The following is a 20,089-nucleotide window of genomic DNA, read 5'->3' on the forward strand; positions in this document are numbered from 1 at the left end:
CCAGCAGCAGAAACACAAAATAAAGCATATTCTTTACCTGTGGTCCTGCAGTGGAAATAGATTCCACTTGTAATGCAGGGTTTGCAGACTTCCATCAGCAAATGTGTTCTTCCCCAGGTTTCTACTTCTATTATCTAAGGACACATTGCGTTGACAAATGACATAGAACTATACTTGTGTACCTCTGCATAATGGACTGCCCATTTTGAACAAGTAGACTTGTTTGTGCTTGTTTCCTACTCAGTCAGAGAATTAGGAAGTTTTCTGCACTGTTGCTTCTGCTACATTTTCAAGCATACATTTTATTCTTCCACTTAGTGGAGTGGAATGATTTGACTTCTGGAGACCATCTGCAGTGGGCAGCAACTGGGGTCTCCTTCACAAGAGCCCTCTCTTGGCAGTTATTTAAAGATCTCTAATTCCCATGCTTGGAGTGTGCAAGCCTGCTGCCAGCACATGTCATGACATTACCTCACCATGCTTAGAGGCATTTTTTGCCACTTATTTCAAACCTTGATTCTAGCTTGCCTCATAGTAAATTCCTGCATTTGATGCTGAAAAGAAGGATTAAGTGTGCATTTGGTTAGAATATCAGAAGATGTTCATCAAATTCATCACTGCTGTAGTAGCTTTAGCTATATGAGTTATATCTTGCCAAGGATATAACACCTGGTCAGCTTCCAAAGCTTCTGGGTACTTTCCATGCACTGAAACTGTCAGGCAGTTCGAGCTGAGCTGACTAAAAGACAAGTTTGGACTTGAGGTTCTTCAAAGCTTTACTAATGCCGAAGAGCATGCTCATTGGAGGATTTCCTTTGCTAGGCAGTTAATTTCCCTTTTGGGAAAAACTTCCATTTTCGTTAATTTTGTTGATGTTTTATTAGTTTACTCTTCAGGAAGGTTATTTTAAAACAAGGAGTGTTGTTTTGACAGACTGCCTCATGACTGTAATGTACTTTTAAACAGAGTGCTTGTTTTTTTTTTTTATATAAGTTTAAAAATAGTTTAAATTAACTGAAAAAATTTTTTTTCTGTGGAGAAATTATTTTTATTTTACTTTTGTGAGGCTGGCATGGTGTTTTAAAGTGCTTTTTATTGTGTATTTTTTTCTGTCAGAAAAGTAATTTTTGTGGACTGGTAATGTTTACTGACTATTTTCGGCTTGACCATGGAACAGACTACCAGTCCCATGGTTAGCCTTTACTCTAGCTACAAAAAGAAAAAAATAAGCACACACAGCAGGCAACCACCACAGCGGGCTAGCAATGTGCCTCAGCAGCAGGTGAGTGACTCTGCTGTTGCCATTTGGTGTACACCAGACCACTAATTTTTTAGTATTTAATCCTCTGGTATAGCACCTACAGCCACTATTGACTGAGGGTTAGCCACGTCTTTTGTGGCTGTTGGGGTTCCCTCATTGGGCAAGAGACAGCCACTCTTGTTGATCCTAGGAGAGGGAACAGGGAAGGTTTTCTTGTTGTGTCAGAATGCTGTGCTCTTCCCTGTGGCAGCAGCTGCTGCCATTAATAATGCGGTTAGCCCCTTTTTATAGGTTCATAGGTAAGTACTATGCTAGTTGCCCTTGTGGACTATTTTAAGCCTAGACAGTTTTACTTTTTGTGCTTGAATTACCTATCCTATTTTATTAGAGATTGGCCTTACCTATCCCATGGTCATGAGAATAACTGAGATCATACCAGAGATATTTTGAGGGGACCCATTCAAGACATAAAGGATTTAGGAGCTACATGTTTCCATCAGTAGTACAGGGGGCACTCGTTGGGTACATTTTTCCCTATCCATAGGTCCAAATTGAGAGTGAACAAGGATGAACTTTGTTTATTGTGGATGAGTAATCTGTTCAAGAGCAGTGATATCCTTTGCCTCCCTCCAAATCATTCTGCTGATGTTGCAGAAGAGGTTTAGATCCCTGGACAGAGGATTTCTGATGCCATGTGACTTGCTGATGTGCAGTACATCTATCAGTATTGGGTCAGAAGATGCGTCGTATGCCAGACAAAGATCATCTCTTAGCAGTGTGTATGATACCAAGGATAGTGTCAGGGTTTTGAGTCACTTCCTAAGTGTGCACTACACTTATGACCAAAAGGTCTTTTTTAAGCCTAGCCTTGTATCCCAAATCTCTGACAAGTTCTGGTACCCTTGATAAGTGTAATCGGGGGCTTGGGAGATGTAGGAGATGTTGTTTAGCCTTGTATCCTTTTAGTAAAGTATCCACTGTGGGTGTTCCAGTAGTTGCATGTGTCTGGAAAGATACATGGAAAAGGGGGGGATTATATTCAATGATTAGCTTAATGAGGGCTGAGTAAAGGGAGACAATGACATCCCTAGTTCTGGACACAGTCCTTTTGTTTGTGAGTTGTGCAATATAGAACAACTTTCTTACAACAGTGGACACTTGTTGGGCAAAGGTTAGGTCACTGTCCACATAAAATGTCCTTTCTCTGTTGCAGTATTCTTTACAATTGGAATCCCATCCCAAGGACAATCTGACATCCGGCCAGTATGCCAAAACCTTTTGGTTGTAAAGGGTATGCAGTACATCACACTTTTACTCTCCGCAGATGGAGTAGGGCATAAAGGTTGCATCCAGATGTGGACCCTCAGAACTTCTTTGCCACAGGTCGGAACACCATCTTTGATTGTTGGTCTGAACCCCAGTTCATCTGCTGGCTCTGTTGCTTTCAGATAAGTGCCCCGTTGGGATTTTTGATTTTATTTACCTCATGTTTGCCTTGTAATCTGGTTGTTGGGTTTCATGTTAGTCAGAAAGGAGAAATGCCAGTGCGGGAGACAGATTCTACATAAAGATTGTTATGAGCAGTATTTGTTCTGTTTAGGCGCTTCTCACAACTATACATCTTGCAAGATTTGTCAGTCCTTTGTCCATTAGACATTGAGCAGTCAGCTTTCTTCCTTAGCGATTTATCTTGAGAACCAGTGCCTTAAATTGTTGGCTAAGGATATCATGAAAGGATCTTTCTGTACAGAAGGCCAGCCATCTATGAAGAAAAAGGTCAAGAAAGCTTGGTCTGATTCTTTGGCTGTACTGCCTCCACCGAATGTCTCTCTTGAGGCTGGTGAAAGCCCAGAGGAGCATCTGGTTTCTTTCTTGGATTCTTCTGCCATGGCAGCTTAGGAGACCAGCATGGACCCGATGCCACGCATGTCCATGGAGGTTTTGCAGATGTCTGCTTTGGATGTACAGAGGGAACTGCGGCTGGTTATTACTCAAGGGCTTAGAGGTGTTACTCTTAGAGAAGTGGTCCTTACTACCATTATTGAGTGCCATCGGGGGTCAGAGGCTCCAAACTTTTTCAAGGGTGATGTCCCACTCAAAAAGAAGCAGTCAACTAAACGTATTTTGCCTGCTCCCAAGGATTTTCAATAGTGAATGGCAGAACATCACTCAAGGCTTGTTTAGTGTTTACTGCACTGTTGTACTGCAGCTGCCTACCTTACTGGTCCTGTTAAATCATTTTAGTTACTATTTTCACTGCATGTAAAGCTTTTTTAGCCATTTTCACTGTTTGACGAGTATTAACTGGAAATTTTCTCCATTTGTTAAGCATCTGTTTGTTTGTTCGTTCTGATTTTCCTGCCAAGAAGTGTATCATACAACTGATTTGCTTGTAGTTAAAAGCATTCTCTGGAGTCTCTCTGCCTTTTTTATTTATTTATTTATTTTTTGTTTGTTTGTTTGTTTGTTTAAAACTTTTATTTAGTGTCTCACTGCTGTTGTTCTGCTGTGGTAAACATTTCTGTAGTGTTTTCTGCCTAAAGTAGTGTAGCTAGTAGCTGTAGCATAGTCCAGACTCAGGGTTGTTCTTTCTGGGCCTGGTTATTTGTTTGTAGTAGTAGTTTGTTCTGAGCATATTTTCCAGGTCATCTTGGATTAAAAAGGGCCCTTCTGCACTCTAGTGAGAGGATTGTGCTGATTGGTCCCTGGCTGGTAAAGGTTGGCTGGTTTAGGGCTTGGAGTAAGCACCTCATTGGTTCCTTTGAGCTTTTTTTTAAGTTGTTTTAGGTTTTAACCTTCTGGTATTTAATCCCCAACCCTTGAGTGGTTTTCTGCTTGTTTGTTCATTGCCCAGCACCACGGACTGCTACGCAGTTGTGTGCAACAGTGGACATATAATTTTGAAAAATTTTCACTTAGATACAGCTGTATCCCAACAGTGTAATTCCTCGTCCTTAGCTCATTTCCGGGCAAAGAGGCTAGAATTCTGTGTTACTAGAATCTTCTATTTTTTTGTGGTATTTAAACCTCGCTTTTGAGCTGATTTGGGCTTGTTTGTACATCATGCATCACAGCTACACTGTTTTTAACCCATTGCGAGGTATTCCAACTACAAATTTTCTCTTAGTAGCAATTGTGTGATCACCTAGTAGTACTCCTCTTGACCTTCCGCCCTTTCCCCCATTAGCTGTCTCTGGCCTCTCTCCCTCAGACTCTGATAAATATGGATGGACAGTTCCCTGAGCATCGTGAGACAGTGTAGCAACTGCCTCATGTACACGGACAACCCTCTACTACTACCACCTAGGAACACTATTTGTGAGAGATGCAGTTACATTAAGAACCTAGAGTCTATGCTGTCTCCTTCACAAGCAAGTATGTCTGGCAGTGAGAAGGGTGTCAACACAAACACCACACCTCAGACACCAACAACACCTACACAACACACACACACACACACACACACACACACACACACACACACACACACACACACACACACACACACACACACACATATGCGGAGGCCCTCAACAAAAACATACCCACACAAAAGAGACCTCTGAGGCAAAAACACAAATGAATTCCACTGCCCACCACACCACACACAGTCCACATATCTGTGTCTCTAGGCCACTAAGGCCTAAACATAAACCCAACATATTAGTCATAGGAAACTCCATTGTGAGACACACAAATGTGCCCCTCACCAGACTGGGTAAGGAAAAAGTCACAGTTAGTTGTTTGCCAGGTGCCAGAATCTGCCATATCACCCATGCACTCAAGTCTGTCAACAGCAGGTACTGTTATGTCTCTGTTATAGTCCATGTTGGCGTGAATGAGATGTACCTCCCTGGACTATATGAAGAGAGGCATGATCGAGCTCACTGAATGTGTGTTCCAGGCAGGTATGTTCCTTGCATTAAGCAGCATTCTGTCATCACCCATAATGAAGCCTCACTACAAACTGAAAATGATTGACTTTAACAACTGGCTTAGTTTCTGGTGTCACTCCAAGTGGATCCAGTACCTGACAATCTAGGAAGACATGATCGACAAACCACAATGCTTTGCCAGAGATGGCCTGCATCTGTCTCCCTTGAGCTTCAGGCTCCTGGCAAAGGCTCTTGCCTCCCTCATAGTGCCTTTTTTAGGCAATGCCATGAGATCAAAACTGCCAACATGAAAATTTCATCAAAATGCAAATTAAAGGTCATGCTGCTAAACACTAGGAATCTAACCATGAAACTGCACTCATTGCAAGCATTCTTAACCCTGGAAGATGCTGACATTTGTGCAGTCACAGAAACCTGATTCAAAGCTGCGGAGTGCACCCTAGCCATACCATGTTACTCATCTTTCATACATTCAGACCTCAAACCATGAGTAGCAAAGCAAAAGGAAGTGGAGTTGCAATATATATTAAACATACACACCTCCAGGCTGGTCAGACAGTATGACGCACAGGAGACACTCTAGGTGCAGTTAGCCATTGACAAGACCTCTATTCAAATTGTAGCTCGCTACAGGCCCCCAACATTGACTATCTTGACCTCTTTGAATATATCAAAATTCAACTCTTTACCCTGACCATGGGCGACTTTAACTGTCCAACCTTAGACTGGAAGAACTACTCATGCCAAAACACAGATGCCCTGAGATTCCTTGATTTTGTCAATGCAAATGCCTTGGACCAGATGGTGGACACCCACACAAGGGGTAATAATATCTTGGACTTGGTATTAACCAACATGAGTGACCACTGAAGCATCCCCACAGTGTCATTCTCCCTGTTAAGATGCGACCACAAAGCAGTCAGTTTCAACGTCACCATCTCTTCTGACCCTGCCCCAGCTAAGGCCAAACAAAAAACTTCTCCAAAGCTGATTGCAACCTCCTGAGGGGAAGGTATAAACAGTTTCACAGCCCCTTCCTCTTCCATAGGAACTGGCACATATGTCCAAACCTACACCAAAGTACTATACAAGCATTTATATAGCTGCATGGAATCAGGAATACCCGACAAGATAAAATCATCCTTCTCATGTAAGAGTAAACCTATCTGGTGGACATTTGCAATAAATAAACTCTATAATAAAAGGAGAAAATTGCTGTCCAGGACCAAGAAGGAGCAGGTGCCTAATTGGAAGCATCTCTTTGTAGCCCTAACAAGCAAATAAGAACACTAGTGAAATCCTCCAAAACAAACTTCGAGTTCAAATTGGCCACATCTACTAAAGACAATCATAAGGCCTTCTTCACATATGTCTGCAGTCTCAAAGGAAGCACTCAAATCTGCTCAGAACTGGTGGTCAAGGACACCACATACACAAATGCTGTAGATATAGTCAACCTGCTGGCAGACAGGTTCTGTAAAAACTTCACCCCTATGTGTCCCCCATCAGTAAATCAGGACATCCCCAACACCTGCCCCCCTGCACTTATCTCTAGGGAGTAAGTCATCACTGCCGTCTCAAAGGCAAAAAATACAGCTTCCTTGGGACCCAATAACATCCCAGGCTACAGCCTACATGAACTCAGGCAGGAACTTGCAGCACCATTAGGCACTGTTCAACCAAAGCCTAAGTACCGGCTTCATCCTAAGCGAGTGGAAGACAGCCACTCTCATCCCTTTGCGCAAAGGTGGAGCGTCCACAGATCCAGGAAATTATAGACCCATCAGCCTAACTAGGCTGATCTGCGGTGCCAAAGAAAGGATTATCATGAACCCCATTAACAAGGAGATTGGCATCCTCCAAACACTCAGTCCCACACAGTTTGGTTTTGTCAAGGGGAGATCATGCCTATTAAATTTGGTCGACTTCTTTGAGACAGTCACCAAAGCCATGGACGAGTGGAAGACAGTGCACACCTTCTACCTTGACTTGGCCAAAGCCTTCTATACTATTCCCACTCAGGTTAAATAAAGTCTCTCAAATGGGCATCAGTCCGTATGTTACCAGATGGGTAGCAAACTGGCTCACTGATAGAACCCATCTAGTCAAAATAGGGGAAGCCACCTCAAACTGTAGACCCCGTAATGAGCAGTGTACCCCCGGGATCAGTCTTGGGGCCTCTGTTGTTTGGGATATACTTTTCTGATTTGCAGACCAATACCAGTGGGTGGTGACTGACTAAGTTTGCAGGTGACTGCAGGCTGGGTGCTGTCATCAATTCTCCTAGTGATGTGGACATCCTCCAAGAGGGTCTCACCCAAACAAATGACTGGTGCCTGAAACATGGCCTCAAATGGAATACCAAAAAATGCAACATCATTCCCTTTGGGGAGAATGGTGTCCCCACAAATGATCACATTATTAATAATGTTCTAAACACGCAGTCAAGTGTTGATAGCAAACTGACGTTTGACCACCATATTGCCTTGCCTCCATTGTACAGAAAGCTTTCTACTTAGCCCTTCAGATTAGTAAGGGTATCTCATCCAGAGACAGGGAGGTCATAACATAGGTTCATAGTTTCATAGGTAGGTACTAGGCTATTGGCCCTAGGGCCTATATAAGCCTAGCCAAAAGGTACCCTGGCTTTTGCCACCCAAGAAAATTATTTTCCTTTGCCGCTGTCGAGCAGAGCCACAGAAGTGGTCCTTGGGGTAAATTTTTTATCTCCCATCCAATCATCAAGATTTTTCTTGGAGTGCCAATGAGGAGCTTTGTTTGATATAGATTGGTAGTTTGTTCCAGAGTATGGGGAGTCTCTGGGACAGGAATCTATCCCTTCAGCATGTTCTGTTTATTGTGGTGACAGGGTTTAGGTCCCTAGAGCGTGTAGCTCAGAGGGGTTGGGATTTCTTTAAGTGGAGCATGTCCAAAAGTTCTGGGTTTGACATAGCTTTGTGTGTTAGGCAGAGATTGCCTCTGAGTAGGCGATATGCGACAGAGTAAAGCTGCAGTTTTTGAGACGGTCTGCGTAGAGCATCTGTTTGACGCCAGTAATCCTCTTTGTGAGGTATTTCTGCGACCTTTCCAGTTGTTGTAGATGTCTTGTGAGGTGCATCCCAAAAGGGGCGTTGTACTCTATAATGGGTCTAATGAGTGACGAGTAGAGGGGAACAATGACCTCTTTTCCTGGATGAGAAACCTTTTGTGATGAAGTGTGCCACATAGAAGGATTTCCTGACTACTGTGGCGATGTGATTATCAAAGGAGAGACTACTGTCCACCTGTGTCCCAAGGTCTCTTATCACACTATTGGTGTTAAGTAGACTACCACCTATGTGGTAGTTCATGGGTACAGAGTTTTTACCAAAAGGGATGACAATGGACTTTTTGGCATTGAGCTTGAGACCATGGCTTTGACACCAGGCATCTGTCTCAGCGAGGCCGTTTTGTAGGATGTCCACATCTTTTGGAGTTTTGATTATGGCTTCTAGTTTGCAGTCATCGGCGAACTTCGTTAGCCTGTACTTCAGAGAAGTAGATACCAAACAGGAGAGGACCCAGGACTGAACCCTGTCATTCTCCACTTGTCACTGGTCTGAAGTTGGATTTGGAGTCTGCTTTCACAGTGTGGGTTCTGTCAGTGAGCCATTTGGCAACCCATCTTGTAACATAGGGATTTATACCTAGTTTAATGAGTTTATCTATAACTCCAGAGTGGGGGATGGTGTTGAAAGCCTTGGCGAGATCTAGATAGGCTGTGTGAACTACCTTACCCTCATCTACGGCTTTGGTGACCGCTTCAAAGAAGTCTGTCACATTTAGGAGACATGATCTGCCTTTTACAAACCTGAATTGGGTGGGGTCCTGAGTTTGGAGATTACCAATGTCATTGATTATAAGTTCCATGATGATACGTTCCATAGCCTTGCAGACCAGGCTCGTCAAGCTAATGGGGTGGTAGTTTCCAGGGTCCATGGTGGCTCCCCCTTTGTGGAGTGGGATAACTGTCACTATGCACCATTCAGTGGGCACATAGCCCGAGGTGAGGCTATAACTGAACATGGTACATAGGTGGGGTGCCAGTTCGTTCTGAGGTTCATGTAGAACGCAGCGTGGGATGTTGTCAAGTCCCATGGATGCTGTGTTCTTGGCTTTGGAGAGTGTGTTTTTTACCTGTGCAGCTGTGATTACAGGAACTTTGCATTCTTCCAGTATAGAGATGGGCCCTTTAGGGGATGAGGGGGGGGGGGTAAAGTTAGCACTGAACGTATCTGCTAGGATGTTGGCAATATCAGTTGGTTCTTTATATTTAGTGCCATTGTGCTGTAACTCAGAGCAGATCTGAGTGTTGCCATTGAGATTCTTGACATAGCTATAGAATGCTTTGTGGCTGTCTTTAGAGTCAGTGGCGATTTTGTATTCGTAACTAGCTTTGGAGGATTTTATGAGGGATCTCAGCTTCTTACTGAGGCTGACCAGGGAGTTCCTCCAATCATGGGATTTTACTCTTTTTTGCAATAGTTTCTTTCTTCTGTTGTAGAGTTTGTTTATGGCGGGGGACCACTAGATTGGCTTCCTTTTTTTTTGGAGGATAGCATCTTGGTTCTGTTAGGGATTACACGATCCATGCACTCGTGTAAGTGCTTATAAAGTGAATTTGTGTAGGATTCAGCAGTCATACCTCTATTGTCCAACAGTATGGGTATCGTGAAGTTTGCCACTTTTGTCTTAAGAAGCATGTAGTTGGCTTTGGAGATATTTTTACGGTGGTTTCCCTAATGGGAGGAGGCGGAAGGATGTGGATGTCTAGGGTGATTAGCTTGTGGTCAGATCTGACCAACGAGGAATTGACCTCTGTTGTGGAGCACCGGTTGCCCATGTTGGTAATAACCAGGTCTAGGATATTGCTGCCCCTGCTGGGGGTTTGGATAAGTTGATCCAAGGCATTGGAATTTATGAATTCCAGAAAACGTTGAGCACAAGAGTTGGTACATGAGTAGTTTTCCCAGTTAATGGTGGGGTAGTTAAAATCGCCCATTATTAGGGTGTTAGGTTGTACCCTAATATTTTCCAGTGTATCAAGAAATGAGGAGTGGGAATCCTGGGGCATGGTGGGCGATCTGTAGCAAGCTACAATTTGGATTGCTGTCTTGCCCAGAGTTAGTTGCACTTGGATAATCTCGGATGCATTATGCTGAGCAGTTAGCCTGGAGGTGTGGATATGCTTAATGAATATGGACACGCCTCCACCTTTAGTGTTTCGGTGTGGTATAAATTATAGCCTGGTAATGCAGGGGTGCTCTCTGGAGCCTTGAACCAGGTCTCTGTCACTGCACAGATGTCGATGTTCTCCAATTTAAGGAGTGCCTCAAGTGAGTGCATTTTGAGGTTTAGACTTCTAGCATTGAGTAGCAATACCCTCAGATTCTGCTTGCTTGTACCTGTTACGGTGGTGAATTTGTCATTTGAACCTTGCTCAAAAAAGGCACTATAGGGTTGGCTATAGCCTTAGCCAGTATTCGGAATCCCAGGGGCGACAGGTGCAGGCCACCTCTGGCAAAGCATCGTGGTTTGTCGATTATATCATCCCAGGCAGACAGATACTGGATCCCCTTAGTATGACACCAGAAGCTTAGCCAATTGTTGAAGTCAATCATTTTGTCCTTGTGCTGTGGTATCATTCTGGGTGATGGCAGGATGTTACTCAGGGCTAGGGTCATAGCTGCCTGGGCTACAAGATTGGACAGCTCCTCCCTTTACATGCATATATATACCTATATACCTACACACACACACACACACACACACACACACACACACACATATATACATACATATATACATAGAATACATCCCTGTATTCTTCTCTTATAAGACCCAGTTATGAGTACAGTGCCCCTTTTGGCATGTACCTCACAAAGCACATGCAGCAGCTGGAGAGACCACATAGATTTCTTACCAGGAGAATCCAGCGCCTCAAACATCTACCCTACTCACATAGGCTAAAAGCCTTGCCCTCTACTTTGTCTCATACAGACTTTTCGGAGGTGACCTGTCTGGCATACAAAGCAGTCTGATACCCCACCTTGATGGGACTGCTGAATATCTGCAAGTCAAGCTCCAGTTGAGTAACCCGCAAGAGTGACATCAACGTGGTCTGTGACATCAATAGGACTTATTAGCGGGACAGATTTGTATCCCAGAGACTCCCCCTTCAATGGAGTAGACTCCCTCTCCACCTCATTAACCCTTTTAAGTGCAACTTGGATAACTGGATGGGGAACAGAAAATACACCACTGGGATTCCACCTGTTTCCCTGTTGGACAGGGGCATAGGGTGCTGACTTGTCAGAACATGGGCCGTATTCTTGGCTAGGTTTGTAAGGGCCTCAGGGCCAATAGCCTAGTAAGTTCCTGTCATCCTATGATCTTCTGCTGGCTTGTGGCTTTTCAGTCTCTTTTTCCTCCAGGGACTGTCAAGACTATCTCAGACAATGCCACAGTGATGTGGTATATCAGCAAGCAAGGGGGGACAAGGTCTTATCAGGTTTATATTACATCCTTGAAAACCCTTTTCAGCGAATGGCTCTTTACAGAATGATAACCAGTGAAATCTCCCACGAACGACCATTTTAGTAAATTTTTTCCTAGGAGAAAAAACTGCTTGGCCATCATTAGGAATTTGTCCATTTCCCTGCTGTAGTGCAATGTCGTAGTTGGTATATTTAGTTGGGGACCCCCCCACACTTTGAAGGGTTTTAAATGTTGTTTGGTTGTAGGTTGGTCAAGCATTCTTTCCCCTAGGAAAAAATTCAGCAGAATGGCTGTTTGAGGGAGTTAGATTTCGCTGGTTATCATTCAGCAAATAGTCATTCATTGAAAGGGGTTTTTGCGGACGTAATATAGACCCAGTTTTATCCCCTATGCAGGTTAACCCTTCAGATTTGGGAAGTAGCTATCCTGTATCAGGTGATCCTTCAGGCAGTTTATATTCCTTCGGGTCAGAACATAGTGGCAGATTATTTGAGCGGGTCAGTAACACTATCCCACCAGTGGATGCTTCACAGGTATGTGTTTCTGAACACTGTCCACTAGTGGGTTACTCCTGAAGTAGATCTGTTTGCCTCCCCTATGAACAACTTCTTCTATTTTGTGCCAGAGTCCCATGGCCTCTTTTTTCTTGGAAGGGGATGTTTCTTTATGCCTTCTGTCCTCATCCTCTCATTTCGAAAGTCCTGTTCAAGATAAATCAGGCCATTCCCAAAAATGTTGCTGGTGACTTCCTTTTGGCCCAGACCGCATTGGTGCCTTCTTCTTCTGCATCTCGGCAGTTATCAAATGATCTGGAGTAGGGATTTCATTTGTCAGCAACCTTTGGGTCTTGGATCCGGCATCGGATCCGAGCCGGCAACTTATTATACAGCTATGGATCCGAGCTCCTCCCCTCACCCATAATCCCCTGCCAATCCCAAATGACCTTAGATCTTGTTTGCCGCTCTTGCCAGCTGGATTTTGAGCTCTTGGCAATATTTTCAGATAAGTGACTTTTTTGTCTAATCAACCTACTTTTTCAGTAGTTTACTCAGTGTGTGTGTGTGTTAGGTTTCCCTTTAGTCAGTTAATTTTTAGTGTTTACCCTCCCCTCGCTGGTCGTTAGTGTGTGCCTGTGTGCGCTTGCGTTTGGAGCCTAGTGTGTTTGTGTAGCTTTTATTTAGTTTTGGGTATGTCAGAGGCCCCAAAACCTATTTTTTCTAAGTGCACCGAGTGTGGCTATAAGCTCTCTCCTGCAGATGGCCACACTCGGTTTGTTCGGTGCCTTGAGGTTGAACATCTGTCCTCGGGCTGTACCATTTGTGCAGCGTTCAACCCCAGGGCACTGAAAGAGCGAGGGTCGAAGCTGATCCTGGTGGGACTTCTGCCCCCGGATTTGGCTTCGGCCTCCGCTACTCCCGTGGCACCTCCTCAGCCTGTGTTGGTGGCCACTCCTGCCCCCCCTCCCCCAGCCGGGTTTCAAACTACTACTAAAGTGCCGGAGGAAGGGAGGCCAGGAGGGGGAAACAGAGGGAGAAGCACCACAAGTGGCGGGCCGAGGCCTCCGCTTCGGCCCCCCCAGCTAAGCGGGCTTCTCCCTCCACGGCATCCAGGTCTCCTCCTCCTCGGCTCCGATCCCCTTGCTTCTCCCCGGGACCCGAGGAGGAGGAGACCCAATCTCCGTCGAGGTCATCGAGGCGGCATTCCAGGCCTGCCTCGGTGGTCTCTTCGAGATCCACCTACAGCCTGTCTGATGCAGACTTGGACAGGATGATGAGAAGGTTCATCCAGGCCCAGCTGCAGATGGGAGTGCTGTTGCCTCCCCCCACTTCGGGTGGGAGCTCGACACCTTTCTTTGTTCCGATAGCACCTTCTCCGACCCGCTTCCCGGGTTTGGAGCGCTCGGAGCCGGGCAGCGTCGGGGCCGGGGGTGGGTCAGCGCCGACAGTACTGGGTACTTCGGATCCGACCCTGCCCTCAAGTCTGTCGGTTCCATCATTGCATCTGACCTCTCGGAGCTGTGGGGCGAGCTTCGGATCCGAGGGATTCAGTGTACCTTCGGCTCCGTCCAGGTCGGAGCACACTGGTCCCTCAGATCCGACGGTCTCGGCGCCGGTTCCGATCCCGTCATCGGATCCGAGTGGGAGTCGACTTTCGGAGCCCAGGGAGAGCGGCTCCCCCTCGGCTTTCGATGCAGTGGAGAGGGCTCTGTCGAGAACATTCGGACCCCCGGCCCTTGTTTCAGCTCCACCCTGCACTCCCTCTCTGCTGGGTCAGGCTTCCATCACCCGGCCACAGGGACAGCCTGCTTCGATGTTCCAGGTTGTTCCATTGGAACAGGATATTGCTGGTGAGACCTCCTCGGTCAGCCCCCCCCCCCCCCGAGGGAGTGCCTCGCAAGCACAAGTGTAAGAGGAGGCACGTGGACTCCCCCGAGTCCTTAACAGAGGACACGGACTTGGATGAAGGGGAAGGCTCCCCAAGGTCAGCCCCTGAGGATGTCTCCTTTGGAGACATCATGGAAATGCTCAGGATCGGGGGGGGGTCTGCCCCCAAGGTTTCCTCCGACGAGTCCGTGTTCCTGGAGGCATTCGAAGCAGGCCCATCTACCTCTTGGGTGTCCCCTCCGGCCGACCCCCTGATGGACCTTATCACCACCAGGGCGTGGAAGGAGCCGGACACTGTGGAGCCAGTCCCTAAATGCCCAGATAGGATTTTGAGCCCCCCCACAGACCGGTCCCACTGGAGCAAGGGTCCCCCCGTAGATGCCATGTTGATGGCGGCAGCCACTAAGAGGGAACTAGCTCAGGAGAGCCCCTCGGTCCATCCACCGAGCAAGGAGTCCCGCTCGATGGATCGCCTTGAGAAGCGGGTATTTAGTTCAGCGACCTTCTCAGTAAGTTCTCTGAACTACATGGCACATGTCATCAGGATGGAGCGGGATCTTATTAAAGAATACGCTGCTTCCCCCCCAGAGTCCATGTCGACGGAGGACAAGCAGTTGTACTCCACTCGTATGGCCACTCTAAGATCTATTTCCAATACCTCTATGCGGCTGTTGTCCCATGCCACTGAGGGAACCGCTAGAGCTAGCAGAGCAGGCCTAGTTATGAGACGTCAAGCCTGGATCTGACATTGTGACTTCGCGGAGCCCTTTAAGGCGTCCTTTGCGAACGCCCCTTTGATGGTTCTGCCTTGTTCGGCAAGACCGTTCGCGAGACACTTGTCCAGAGCGAGAAGGACGGGAAGATGTTGTCTGCCATCGGAGTCCGCTTCTCTGCTCCCCAGAGGTCCTTCTCGAAGAACCAAAAGGGACAGAAGAAGATGTGGTTCCGGAAATCGCAACATTCTCAACCCGCTCCAGACAACCAGTCCTTCAGTGGCAGAGCAGGACAGGGAGGATGCCGCCCTAGAGGCAGAGGGGCCCCGAAAAACTTTGGGTCCAGAGAATCTTTCTCTGATCAGCCCACGCAACAGCTCTGAAGGGTTGCCCGACTGCTCCACTCTGGAGGCAGTCGAGGGGGCGCTTCTCGAAGCATCTGGCAGCATGGGAGTCCATCACGTCAGACCGCTGGGTGCTTCGGATCATATCCAGAGGTTACAAAATCCCAATGCAACATGTCCCCAGACTCCGGAACCTCCCCGATGTACCACCCGATCAGAGGGAGGCTGCAGCCGCAGAAATCCAGCAGCTGCTAAGAAAAAGAGCCATCCAGCCCGTCCCCCCAGACCAGCTCGGATTAGGGTTTTACTCCAGGTTCTTTCTGGTGCCAAAAAAGACGGGAGGCCAGGAGGGAGAAACGGAGGGAGAAGCACCACAAGCGGCGGGCCGAGGCCTCCGCTTCGGCCCCCCCAGCTAAGCGGGCTTCTCCCTCCACGGCTTCCAGGTCTCCTCCTCCTTGGCTCCGATCACCTTGCTTTTCCCCAGGACCCAAGGAGGAGGAGACCCGATCTCCGTCGAGGTCATCGAGGCGGCATTCCAGGCCTGCCTCGGTGGCCTCTTCGAGATCCACCTACAGCCTGTCTGATGCAGACTTGGACCGGATGATGAGAAGGTTCATCCAGGCCCAGCTGCAGATGGGAGTGCTCTTGCCTCCCCCCCCCCCCTTCGGGTGGGAGCTTGACACCTTTCTTTGTTCCGATAGCTCCTTCTCCGACCCGCTTCCTGGGTTCGGAGCGCTCGGAGCCAGGCAGCGTCGGGGCAGGGGGTGGGTCAGTGCCAACAGTACTGGGTACTTCGGATCCGACCCTGCCCACGAGTCTGTCGGTTCCATCGTCGGATCCAACCTCTCGGAGCCGTGGGGTGAGCTTCGGATCCAAGGGATTCAGTGTACCTTTGGCTCAGTCCAGGTCGGAGCACACTGGTCCCTCGGATCCGACGGTCTCGGCGCCGGTTCCGATCCCTTCATCGAATCCGAGTGGGAGTCGACTTTCGGCGCCCAGGGAGAGGGGCTCCCCCTCGGCTTTCGATGCAGTGGAGAGGGCTCTGTCGAGAGCATCCGGACTGCCGGCCCTTGTCTCGGCTCTACCCTGCACTCTCTCTCTGCTGGGTCAGGCTTCCATCACCCGGCCACAGGGACAGCCTGCTTCGATGTCCCAGGTTGTTCCATTGGAACAGGATATTGCTGGTGAGACCTCCTCGGACAGCCCCCCCCCCCCGAGGAAGTGCCTCGCAAGCACAAGTGTAAGAGGAGGCACGTGGACTCCCCCCGAGTCCTTAACAGAGGACACGGACTTGGATGAAGGGGAAGGCTGCCCAAGGTCAGCCCCTGAGGATGTCTCCTTTGGAGACATCATGGAAATGCTCAGGATCGGGGGGGGTGGGTCTGCCCCCAAGGCTTCCTCCGACGAGTCCGTGTTCCTGGAGGCATTAGAAGCAGGCCCATCTACCTCTTGGATGTCCCGTCCGGCCGACCTCCTGGTGGACCTTATCACCACCAATGCGTGGAAGGAGCCGGACACTGTGGAGCCAGTCCCTAAATGCCCAGATAGGATTTTGAGCCCCCCGTAGACCGGTCCCACTGGAGCAAGGGTCCCCCCGTAGATGCCATGTTGATGGCGGCAGCCACTAAGAGGGAACTAGCTCAGGAGAGCCCCTCGGTCCATCCACCGAGCAAGGAGTCCCACTCGATGGATCGCCTTGAGAAGCGGGTATTTAGTTCAGCGACCTTCTCATTAAGGTCTCTGAACTACATGGCACATGTCATCAGGATGCAGCGGGATCTTATTAAAGAATACGCTGCTTCCCCCCCAGAGTCCATGTCGACGGAGGACAAGCAATTGTACTCCACTCGTATGTCCATTCTAAGATCTATTTCCAATACCTCTATGCGGCTGTTGTCCCACGCCACTGAGGGAGCCGCTAGAGCTAGCGGAGCAGGCCTAGTTATGAGACGTCAGGCCTGGATCCGACATTGTGACTTCGCGGAGCCCTTTAAGGCGTCCTTTGTGAACGCCCCTTTGATGGTTCTGCCTTGTTCGGCAAGACCGTTCGCGAGACACTTGTCCAGAGCGAGAAGGACAGGAAGATGTTGTCTGCCATCGGAGTCCGCTTCTCTGCTCCCCAGAGGTCTTTCTCGAAGAACCAAAAGGGACAGAAGAAGATGTGGTTCCGGAAATCGCAACATTCCCAACCCGCTCCGGACAACCAGTCCTTCAGTGGCAGAGGAGGACAGGGAGGATCCTGCCCTAGAGGCAGAGGGGCCCCGAAAAACTTTGGGTTCAGAGAATCTTTCTCTGATCGGCCCACGCAACAGCTCTGAAGGGTTGCCCGACTGCTCCACTCTGGAGGCAGTCGGGGGGCGCTTCTCGAAGCATCTGGCAGCATGGGAGTCCATCATGTCAGACCGCTGGGTGCTTCGGATCATATCCAGAGGTTACAAAATCCCAATGCAACATGTCCCCAGACTCAGGAACCTCCCCGATGTACCACCCGATCAGAGGGAGGCTGCAGCTGCAGAAATCCAGCAGCTGCTAAGAAAAATAGAGCCAGACCAGCTCGGATTAGGGTTTTACTCCAGGATCTGAAGTAGGCAGACTTCATTTGTCTGCAACCTGTGGGTATCGGATCCGACCTCGGATCTGAGCCGGCATTTCAAAAGCTTTAGGCTCCGAGCTCCTCCCTCTACCCATAATCCCCTGCCAAGCCCTAACTGACCTCAGATTTCATTTGCCGCTTTCAAGTTATAACGGACTCCTCGAGCTCCTGGTTATAGATAAGCATTTTGACAGAAAATTTTTGGAAAACTTTAACTTTTTTAATTTGATTAGTTAGAAGTGTATGTGTTAGGCTTTCCTCTCTCTATCTTTTTAATTTTTCTCGGGTTTTGCGTAGTTTGTGTGTTTGTGTGTGTTTTAGGCCTGTTAGGGCTTAAGATGTCTGAAGCCCATAAGGCAGTATTCTCTAAATGTACCGAGTGTGGCCATAAGCTGTCCCCAGCGGATGGCCACACTCAGTGCGTTAAATGCTTGGGGGTTGAACACCTGTCATCTGGTTGTACCATTTGTGCAGGGTTCAACCCCCGAGCTTTAAGGGAGCGGAGGTCGAAGCTTGTTCTGGCGGGACGTCTCCCTCCAGATGCAGCTCCGGCCTCTGCCCCTACTAGTCAGCAGCCTTCAGCGGGTGCTGTGGTCTCCCCTCCCCCGGATGGGACTCAACCTCCCTCAAAAAAGCCGGAGGAGAGGGAGACTTCAAGGGAGAAAGAGAAAAAGGAGAGACACAGGGAGAGGCACCATAAACGGAGAGCCAAGACCTCAAGTTCGGCTCCTCCGTCTAAACGGGCCTCCCCTGTGTCTTCTAGATCTCCTCCTCCTCGGCTCCACTCCCCTCGGTTCTCTTCTGGGCCCGAGGAGGAGGAGGCTAGCCCTTCTGTGAGGTCCCCGAGGCGGCTCTCTAGGTCCGCTTCGGTGGCCTCATCTAGATCCACCTTTTCCATGAGCGAAGCAGATATGGACCGGATGATGAGGCGTTTCATCCAGGCCCAAATGCAAATGGGAGTGCTCTTAGCCCCCCCCCCATCCGGGAGGGGCTTCGACCCCTTTTTTCGCCCCCTTGGCTCCTTCTCCGACCCACAGCCCGGGTTCGGAGCTCTCGGTGCCGGGCAGAGTTGGATCCGGGGGTGGGTCGGATCCGATAGGTCGGCGCACCTCGGATCCGACCCATCCCTTGAGTGCTTGGTGCCGGACCCGACCTCTCGGAGCCGAGGGCCGAGCCTCGGATCCGAGGGAGCTGGTGTGTCTTCGGCTCCATCTAAGTCGGAGCACACCGGTCTCTCGGATCCGATGGTTTCAGCTCCGACTCCGGTCCGTGCGTCGGATCTGAGTGGGGGTTGGCTCTCGGGGCTTAGAGAAGCTGGCTCCCCCTCGGCCTTCGACGTAGTGGAAAGGGCGCTGTTGAGGACTACCGGACCCCCGGTCCCTGCCACGGCTCCACCCCGCACTCCCTTGCAGTTGGGTCAGGCTCCCAACAGCCGGTCCCAAGTACAGCCCGCCTCGATGTCCCAAGTAGTTCCCTTGGAACATCTAGCTGCTGAAGAGGACTCCTCGGACAGTCCCCCCGAGGAAGTGCCTCGGAAGCGTAAGTGCAAGGAGGCACATGGACTCCCCAGAGTCCATTACCGAAGACACAGACTTGGATGAAGGGGAGGGCTCCCCAAGATCACCCCCGGAAGACATCTCCTTTGGAGATATTATGGAAATGTTAAGGATCAGGGGGGGGTGGTCTGCCCCAAGGCCTCCCTCAGGCGAGTCTGTGTTCTTGGAGGCATTCGAGGTGGGCCCATCTACCTCTTGGGTGTCCCCTCCTGCCGATCCTCTGGTGGACCTTATATCCACTAGAGCATGGAAGGATCCGGACACCGTTGAGCCTATACCCAAGCGTCCTGACCGTATCCTGAGCCCCCCGGCGGACCGCACTCACTGGAGTAAAGGCCCCCCGGTAGATGCCATGATGATGGCTGCAGCCACGAAGAAGGAGTTGGCACAGGAGAGTCCTTCTATGCATCCTCCGGGCAAGGAGTCCCTCGATGGATCGCATTGGGAAGCGAGTTTTAGTTCAGCAACTTTCTCTTTGAGAGCTGAACTACATGGCACATGTTATCAGGATGCAGCGGGACCTCATTAAAGAGCACGCTGCATCCCCAGAGTCCATATCGGGTGAGGACAAACAAGTGTATTCAACCCGTATGGCCACTCTAGAGCGGTTTCCAATACGTCTATGCTACTTTCTCACGCTACGAGGGAGCCGCTAGAGCTAGCGGAGCCGGGCCTAGTCATGAGAGCCAGGCCTGGCTCCGCCACTGTGATTCTGCAGAGCCCTTCAAGGTGACTTTCGCGAATGCCCCTTTGATGGTTCTGCCTTGTTTGGCAAAACTGTTCATGTAAACGTTAGTCCAGAGCA

General features: G+C 49.0%; 1 protein-coding gene across 1 annotated transcript in view; it reads left to right on the top strand.

Moving 5' to 3' along the window:
* LOC122798602 (1-aminocyclopropane-1-carboxylate synthase-like protein 1) overlaps positions 1–20,089 on the top strand; it is a 2,974,588-nt gene that overhangs the window by 935,665 nt on the left and 2,018,834 nt on the right. The gene's annotated exons all lie outside the window — the stretch shown is intronic.

This window comes from Protopterus annectens, chromosome 3.part1, assembly GCF_019279795.1.
Source record: "Protopterus annectens isolate FY-2018-M chromosome 3.part1, PAN1.0, whole genome shotgun sequence".
NCBI lineage: Eukaryota > Metazoa > Chordata > Ceratodontiformes > Protopteridae > Protopterus > Protopterus annectens.